Source organism: Apium graveolens, chromosome 7 (genome assembly GCF_009905375.1).
Source record: "Apium graveolens cultivar Ventura chromosome 7, ASM990537v1, whole genome shotgun sequence".
NCBI lineage: Eukaryota > Viridiplantae > Streptophyta > Magnoliopsida > Apiales > Apiaceae > Apium > Apium graveolens.
Window position 1 is genome coordinate 131,347,887 of NC_133653.1, and position 8,503 is coordinate 131,356,389.

The 8,503-nt window shown below is 36.3% G+C and overlaps 1 non-coding gene across 1 annotated transcript; it reads right to left on the reverse strand.

The window, feature by feature from the left end:
* Window positions 1-7,704: 7,704 nt before the first annotated feature.
* Window positions 7,705-7,811, reverse strand: LOC141675383 (small nucleolar RNA R71). Its single transcript, XR_012556039.1, has one exon. It is a non-coding gene; the product is annotated as a small nucleolar RNA R71 (small nucleolar RNA).
* Between the last annotated feature and the right edge of the window lie 692 nt (window positions 7,812-8,503).

The following is an 8,503-nucleotide window of genomic DNA, read 5'->3' on the forward strand; positions in this document are numbered from 1 at the left end:
AGTGTTCTTCATGATCAAACCCAAAAAACGAAGGCGTTATCGAACTCGAAATCGAACATGTGAGTAACCGAATCGAAGCTTGTGAAGAGTACTATCAGATTCTACAAACTGTTTCAGTGCAGAATCAATAGGTTTTTTTCTATATTTTTAATTAATTTCAAATTAATTCTGGTTTAATTATGAATTTTTAATTTTGATATTGTTTGTGTGATTTGATGCTTGCATGTTGTAGAGAATTTGATTCTGATCATTTTGGTGTATCATATGTTGAATTTGTGGTTCAATAACGTAGAGAAATTTGTGTCAGATTCACTGATTCAAGAATTAGGGTTTATATAGCTCTGAATGATCCTAATTAATATTTGGGAGTTTCTGTTCTAAGGGTTATTGATGCAATTGCTTAGTACCATTAACTTGATCGTTTAACAAGCAATCGATTGGTATAGGTGTGATGAACAGAGGATAAGTAATCCAGGCTCGCCATAATTTTCGAAGCTCACCGGCGGCGAAGCTTTGACCGGATTTTCCGGTCAAAATCTGTACCATTTTTTGAAACGGATGTTGCAGATGTGTTGTTGGTATCAAAATGGACAGGTCCTGTTAATTTCATGCAGTTCTGGGTTGGTTTCAGGCGACCGGAAAATCTCCATGGCGGCGTCCATGGAGTTCCGGCCGGCGACGGAAGAGGAAGAATGAGGTGGGGTGAAATTATTGTTTCAACCCCTGTATTTTGCAAAAACTTGCATTTCGGTCCCTGAAGTTTCCGGATTTATAAAAATGAGATTTTAGTTTTAAAAACTTTTAAAAAATAGTATTTATGTTTTAAAAACTTTCAAAAATCATATTTCTATATATTTAATTTCAGAGAAATGATTTTTAATATTTCAAAATTCCAAAAATCATTATTTTTAATTCTGAAAATTATTTTAATTCAAAAATAAATATGAATTATTTAGTTAATTAATTTTAGTTAATAATTAATTATTTAATTGGTCAATTAATTTAAATATTAATTGATTAATTGATTTAATTAGTTATTAATTAAGTTTAATTGATTGTTTAATTATATTTAATTGTTTTTTTACTTAAAAATTCTGAAAAATAGTTTCGAGCTTTAAAATATTAATTTAAATTACTTTCAAGGCTCGATAATTATTATCAAATGATTTTAACGTCAGATTCGGGTATTCGAACCCCGTTATTTATTTATAAAATGATTCTTTGATCCGTTTTAATTTCGATAAATGTTCAAAAATTCGTATTAAATACCTGGAAAATCATTTTAACACCGAATCTTCTTTAAGAAGTTATTTTTATCGAATATCTTACGTGCTATGTTTTATATGTGATCTGATTGATGTGTAATAAGCTTATGTGCATATTGTTTGACCGTTTTTTATCATAACTTTCATTTTGTATATCGGATTTGGGTGAAACGAAGGGTAGATAGAAGCTTGTAACGAATAGAATAAGATGATAATAAGTATTGATAGATTCTTTTAATGTCTAAAAGAGGAAGCGAGGATTAGAAAATGAAAGCAAGTAGTCAGTGAGTAAGTGTCGATAGACGAGCGCAAGTGAAGTGAAAGCGGATTGAGATAAAGAAAGTGTTTTGAACCTTATTTAAAATATGTTGCTTAGTATTCCAAATAGTTCTGCTTTATATTGCAAGTGCTTTAAAGTAAACCCTAAACCCTGATTCTACTTATTGATTTTAAGCCATAAGCCTTATTCTTTGTAAACCATCGATTGTTGAATTCCCAGATATGAACCATAGATATATGATATTACTCCACAAATACATACATACCATACACTGATTACCAAAATGGATTTGTTTAACATACAAACATTCATACCTTATACATCAAAAGACTGATCCTTATAACCATTAAACCCTTGTTCTTCTATTATCTGATTCTCATACAGGCTGGAAGCCAATCTTTATACATACCTTGTTATACCTTTATAGTGTTTACAAATCACCCTATTCCTTGCGACGAATGTTATTTATGATTTTGTTTATTAAATTACATTATTTATTATAAAGTTATTATATAATTAGATTGTTTTCTAAAGGTGGAACAGATTTGTGGTCGTATTAGGCAAATGTGTGCCTCAGATCCAGTTTATAGAGCAGAGCTGTGTGCCTTGCTCGGGGTTAGTGCGTGGCTGATCAGCAGCCTAACCTTGGTTTTTAAAATAGAAGTGAATCTCCAATTCTAATCATTTCTTAACAAGAAACTTGATTACTTATAAAATTTCATGTGATCATTGTTTAATCTCAGTATTGTCACTATGACTTGCTGAGCTAGTTAGCTCACTCTTACGAATCTGTTTATGTTCTTCTCCAGTTAAAAAGGAAACTATTGGTAGAGAGGATCCCCAGACAAGTGTGCCAACTAGGATTTCAGGTTGAGACAAAATAAGCTAGCTGAAGAATTTTGTTTTAGTATTTAGTTTGAAAGTTTGTAAGAATGTTTCATTTTCAGATGTAAGTTGAACTAGTTGGGATTCAGTATATTTGTAATATAAATAATGTTATGGCTTGTGTGCATACTTTAACCTGTTGCGATCCGTTGTTATGGTAAGTAGGGTCATTGCATATATTATTTTCATAAACAGGTTTATATATTGTGTGTGTGTTGTGAACCCCAAACCTCTGACCCGGGTTTGGAGGGCATCACAGGTTTGGTATCAGAGCTATAGATTATAAGTCACTGATACAAGCTTAGATTATTGGGATTGGATAGAGGGTTAGGATTATGAGTAAGAAATAGAAAGATAGGACGTCGAGAGGTTGAGCGCGACTGTATAGTAGGTAGTAGGTTTTGGCATGGTTCATACTGTGATTCGAGATTCTTATCTAGCGATGGTGATTTTAAGATAGCAGCGATGGCATATCCTATCATTCATATACCATATGATCATTCCGAGCCTTTAGTTCGATGACCGTCACCCGATCCAAACCCTGATATTCCACCCGTGTTAGCCATATTACCTCCTGTTATAACAGCTACACCTTTGTAAGCTATTCCACCCCTTGGTAGGATACCACCTATTCGAGGACCCCCACCTGCTGGTTCTTACTCTACCGGACATTCAGTTATGGGTGCATCTTTTTAGTTTACTCAATGCCCTATTGCATACCATCAGTTTGAGGCTTGTCTTTTGAAGCAGCGGCACCTACGAGGACAGATCCAGGAGTTACCGCATATCATGTGTACCAGAGATATCGGGAGAGGTGAGATAGAGCTTAGAGAGACGATTCAGGTGTTTCGGAGAGCAGCTGCCGTCAGGTTATATGGAGTTATGAGTGAGGATGTCACCCTTGACTTTCTTGTGGAGTGGGCTAAATGGATTTTAGAGGAGCTTGAGGGGATCGGAGGTCCAGAGTTGGCATGAAGCTGGACGACAGAGATGTTGTGGCCGTTGTTATATGTATATTAGTGTGTAGTGTGTATCAACATATTTTGGTTTATATATATAGACTAGACTTGCTGACTAGTGTGTAGGCCTGTTATACCCTTTTTGTTTTTGTTGAACCATTTTCACGCTTGTATTACCAAACTTTGACATATATATATATACCTTTCCTTTTCCAGCATTGTCATTTACATTACTGCACTTGTTTTATCTTACTTTACTTACTATACCAGTTATAAACCCTTGTGATAGCATGTCACTTTTCCCCTTGATTGTTTATATTTTAGAAAAGAGCATGCAATTTCCTTAGTTCAACAATTATTTTTTTTTCAAAAAGCGATATTTGTGTTTTAGAAAAAAAATTCATTAAAAGGAATTGATTTAAAGGCTAAATAAGATGTTTGATTCTTTAGAGAAAAATGCCTCCCAGAAGACATACCCGTTCTACCAACCAGAATGAGGAAACTAACAACAAAAACCAAGACAACAATAACTAGAATGCAAATCCAGGTCCCATAGACCCAACTGTAGCCCAGATTCTTCAAATCTTAGCTCAATAAACAGTCACCTAACTCAACAACAACAGAGACATGCCAATCCTCAGGTAACCTTTAAGACTTTTCAGGCGATTAATCCACCGGAATTCAAACGTTCTTTAGATCCAATTGAAGCAAGAGTTTGGTTAAAGGATATTGAGAAGTAATTTGCTTTAGTCAAGGTAAGAAAGGAACAGAAAACTGAGTTTGCAAGTTACTATTTGAAGAATGAAGCCACCTACTGGTGGGAAACTGTTAAGACATTTGAAGGTACGGATGTTATTATTGGGGATAGATTCAAAGAGTTGTTTTTAGAGAAGTATTTTCCTTAGTTTGTTCAGGAACAAATGGAATTGAAGTTTCTGGAGTTAAAGCAGGGGAATATGTCAGTAGCAGATTATGACAGTAAGTTTGAAGAATTGTCCAGGTTTGTACCATCATATGTAGACACTAATAGGAAGAAAGCTAAGAGATTTTAGCAAGGTCTCAAGGCAAGGATCAGAGGGAAGGTAGCTATATTTGAGTTGGATACGTATACAGGAGTAGTGTAGAAGGCCATGATTACGGAGAAAGAAAGTGAAATGTCACAGAAGAAGAAGGAGAGTAAGAAGAGGAAGTTTGAGGGAAATGAATGACAGTCACAAGCAGGGAAGTTTCCAAATTTTAATCAGAAGAAAGGTAAGTTTCATCCATAAAAGAATTTTAATTTCATAAAGTAAAATGTAGGCGATGGAGGACACGGAAATCGTCCAGCCACTGGAATCAGCCCAATCAGCAGAGGCTAGCTTTACCATAATGCCAGGTATGCGAAAAGAAACATGTAGGCGTTTGCAATAAGTTAAATATGGTATGTTATAGATGTAACTAGAAGGGGAAATATTCAAGGGAGTGTCGTAATTAACCATCCAGAGAGCCAGCAAATAAGGATCAACCTACCAGGAATCAAGCAAGCAAGGTTACAATAATTGGGTTTACATGTTTCAAGTATAGAAAGCGAGGACATATAGCAAGGGATTTTAAGACACCAGCCCCAGTCGGTAATGCGCTGAGAATTATGGGATCTACTCCAGTACTGAATAAGCCTCCCAGAGCTAGAGTTTATGATAGGTTTGTGAAGGATATTATTCAGGACATGGATGTTATGGTAGGTACTCTTACTGTGAATTCTTTATATGCCAAAGTTTTAGTAGATTCGGGAGCAACTCGATCATTTATTTCTTAAGATTTTGTTGATAAGTTGAATTGTCCTGTTGAATTGTTAAATGATATTATGATTGTAGAATTAGCAAATCAAGAGCATGTATCTATAAACCAAGTGTGTATGGACTGTGAGATTGAGATTTCTGGAAATAAGTTTTGTTTTGACTTGATACCATTTAATTTAGGAGAATTTTATGTCATTATATGAATGAAGTGGCTATCTAGGCATGATGCTCAGATAGATTGCCGTAACAAGAAGGTAATATTGAAGACGCCGGATGAGAAAATGGTGACATTTAAAGGTCAAAAAAAGTAAAGAAGTTCTTAATGATGATCCAAGCTAAGAAGTTACTGCGAAAAGGATGCGATCATTATATTGCTTATGTAATAGATTGAAATCAGGAGCCAACAAAACTTAAAGATATTCCAGTGGAAAATGAGTTTCCAGACGTGTTCCCAAATGAATTATCAGGACTTCCTCCAGATAGGGAAATTGAGTTTGCGGTCGATTTAGCACCTGGAACGGAACCAGTATGCAAGGCCATGTACCGAATAACGCCAGTTGAAATGAAGGAGTTAGCAAAGCAATTACAAGAGTTATTGGAAAAAGGAGTGATTAGACCCAGTGTATCCCCATGGGGGTTTGATGAGTGGCATTTATGTCATCTTATAGTGCTCCGTAAAGCTTTAATTGGTGTTTTGTACTCAAGTGGTTGGTGTTTTTAACGTGTTTTTGTAGTGTTTTTCATTTCAGGCATTTAACAGGAATTCAGGTGATCTAGCATTATTTTGATGCTAATATAGTGTTAGGATGGTGTCAAGAAGATTGGTCATGGAAAGGCCAACTCAAACCGGCAAGAAAAGAAGAATTTGGGATTTTCTCCAGAGAGTCAGCGCGCCCGCAATGTAGTAGCGCGCCATCGCGTCGGGTTGAATTCAAAGAATCATGTTTCTACTCTGATTTTGATCCAGAAGACTTCTAATCTGCATGGGCTGCTATATGAACATAACTTATGATCATTTTCATAACAAGACGTACCAGAGCTTAAGGAGAAGGCGTAAGAAGACCGTAGAGCATAATTCAACTAAGGCGAAGAAGATCTAGTTTATTCTTATGATTCTTTGTTTTAAGTTGTAACTTTGGATGCTATTTTTTTTACTTATGAACCTATACTCTTGTTTCGTACTTGGTTTTATTATTTATTCAGTATAGAGACTACATTTATTATACCATGCTTTCATCGAAACCCACATTGATGATGAGTCCGATTATGGGCTAATCGTTATCATGGGATTCTAACGGATTTATTTATGGATTTGTTTAGTTAATTTGTTTTGATGCCTTAGTGTGTGGTGATTGTATGATAACCTAGTATTGGGTGTGCTTATTCGTCTTATGAGCGTCGTGAACTTATAAGATAGCATGTTAATCTCTAATGAAGTGAAAGTGAATTTAGGGGTTTAGAACTTGCCATTCTAGCATAGGTTCATGTATTTGATATGCATGATTCGTAGGTAACTTTAACCATCTTACTTGCCCTATATAATCACGATAGATAACTTGTGCATTAAACTGTTATGTTGTCAAACTCTATAGACATATAGGGTCTCAATATAATTGGTGTCTATTCAGCTTCTATCTCTTTCGTGGATGTCTGGTAGTACGGTATTCATGCAACGAAAGTTGGCGTTTATCAGTTTCGTGTTATCTGATCAATGTCATCACCATTGCATGATAAGGTTAATAATGAAAATGCTATTGAATGAAGTATTTAATGAAAGTTAGAATCCCATGTTTGTGTCATATAGTATTCAACACTCTTTTAATTCTCTTAATTAATGTCCTTTAATATAATCTCTTAGTTAAGCATAGTTAAACAACCTCAAGTTTTTGGCGCCGCTGCCGGGGACTCGTGGTTAATTTTTAGTTTATGTGTTTGTCATCATTGTTCTTTAAAGTTTAGTGACTTGGATATTGTTACTTACTAATTTCCTTGTCGTGTTTCAGGTACTCTAGCGAGTGTGTATGCATACATGTTCTCGGTCTCGTAAGAGAACACTGGATCAAGTTGAGGAAGAAGTTGTAGTAGCTAAGGAATTTTTCGAGGAAGTTCTTGTCGAGGAGAAAGTTGAAGAAGAAGCACTTATTGCAATGGGAGAACCAGAAGCGAATCCGAAGGCTTTGATGGATTACTCTCAATCGAAGATAAATGATATTCAGTCTAGCATTGTTCGACCAGCCTTCTCGACTAATACCTTTGAGATCTAGTCGAGCACGATTCAGATGATACAGAATTCAGTTCAGTTTGGGGGTTCTCCGACAGAAGACCCCAATATGCACATCAGAGATTTCATCGAGATCTGCGACACTTTGAAGTTCAATGGAGTTTCTGAAGATGCAATTAAGTTGAGGCTTTTCCCATTCTCTCTGCGGGATAAAGAGAAGTGTTGGTTACATTCTCTACCACCAGGGTCTATCACCAAATGGGAGGATCTTGCTCAAAAGTTCTTAACTAAATTATTTCATATGGCGAAGACTGTTGCAATCGGAAACGCACTTACTCAATTTGCTCAACAATCTGGAGAATCTTTATGTGAGGCTTGGGATCGCTACAAGGAGATGCTGAGAAAGTGTCCTCACCATGGGATGCATGACTGGATGATCATTAACTGCTTCTATAACGGTTTGGGTGCTACTTCTAGACCCATGCTTGATGCAGCATCAGGAGGAGCCTTGTGGGCTAAAAGCTACGATGAAGCTTATGAATTGATTGAACTGATGGCTACAAATAAATACCAGCATCCTACTCAGAGACTATCTCAGGGCAAGGTAGCAGGAATTTTAGAGTTAGATGCAGCTACTTCTATAGCTGCTCAGCTTAAAGCTTTGACGATGAAGGTGGATTCTTTGGATAATTATGGAGTTAATCAAATCACTGGTGTCGGCGAGCTTTGTGCTGGTGCCCATGAGACGAAGCAGTGTGCTATTTCTAGTGAATCAGCTCAGTTCATGAGCAACTTTCAGAGGTCGCAGCAACCTGTGCCAGCCACCTATTATCCTAAAAACCGCAATCATCCTAACTTCAGTTGGAGAAATTCTCAGAATGCGGTTCAACAGCCTTATGAGCAGTATCCAGCAAAGCAGTACAACCCTCCTGGTTTTTAGCAACCGCAATATACATCAAGACAACAACTCCAGCTACAATAGTCTAATGAAAAATCTGAATTGGAGGGGTTGAAGCTCATGTGCAAGAGCCAAGAGATTTCTATCAAGACCTTGGAAAATCAAATTGGACAAATTGCCAATGCCTTGCTAAATCGTCAACCCGGTACACTCCCTA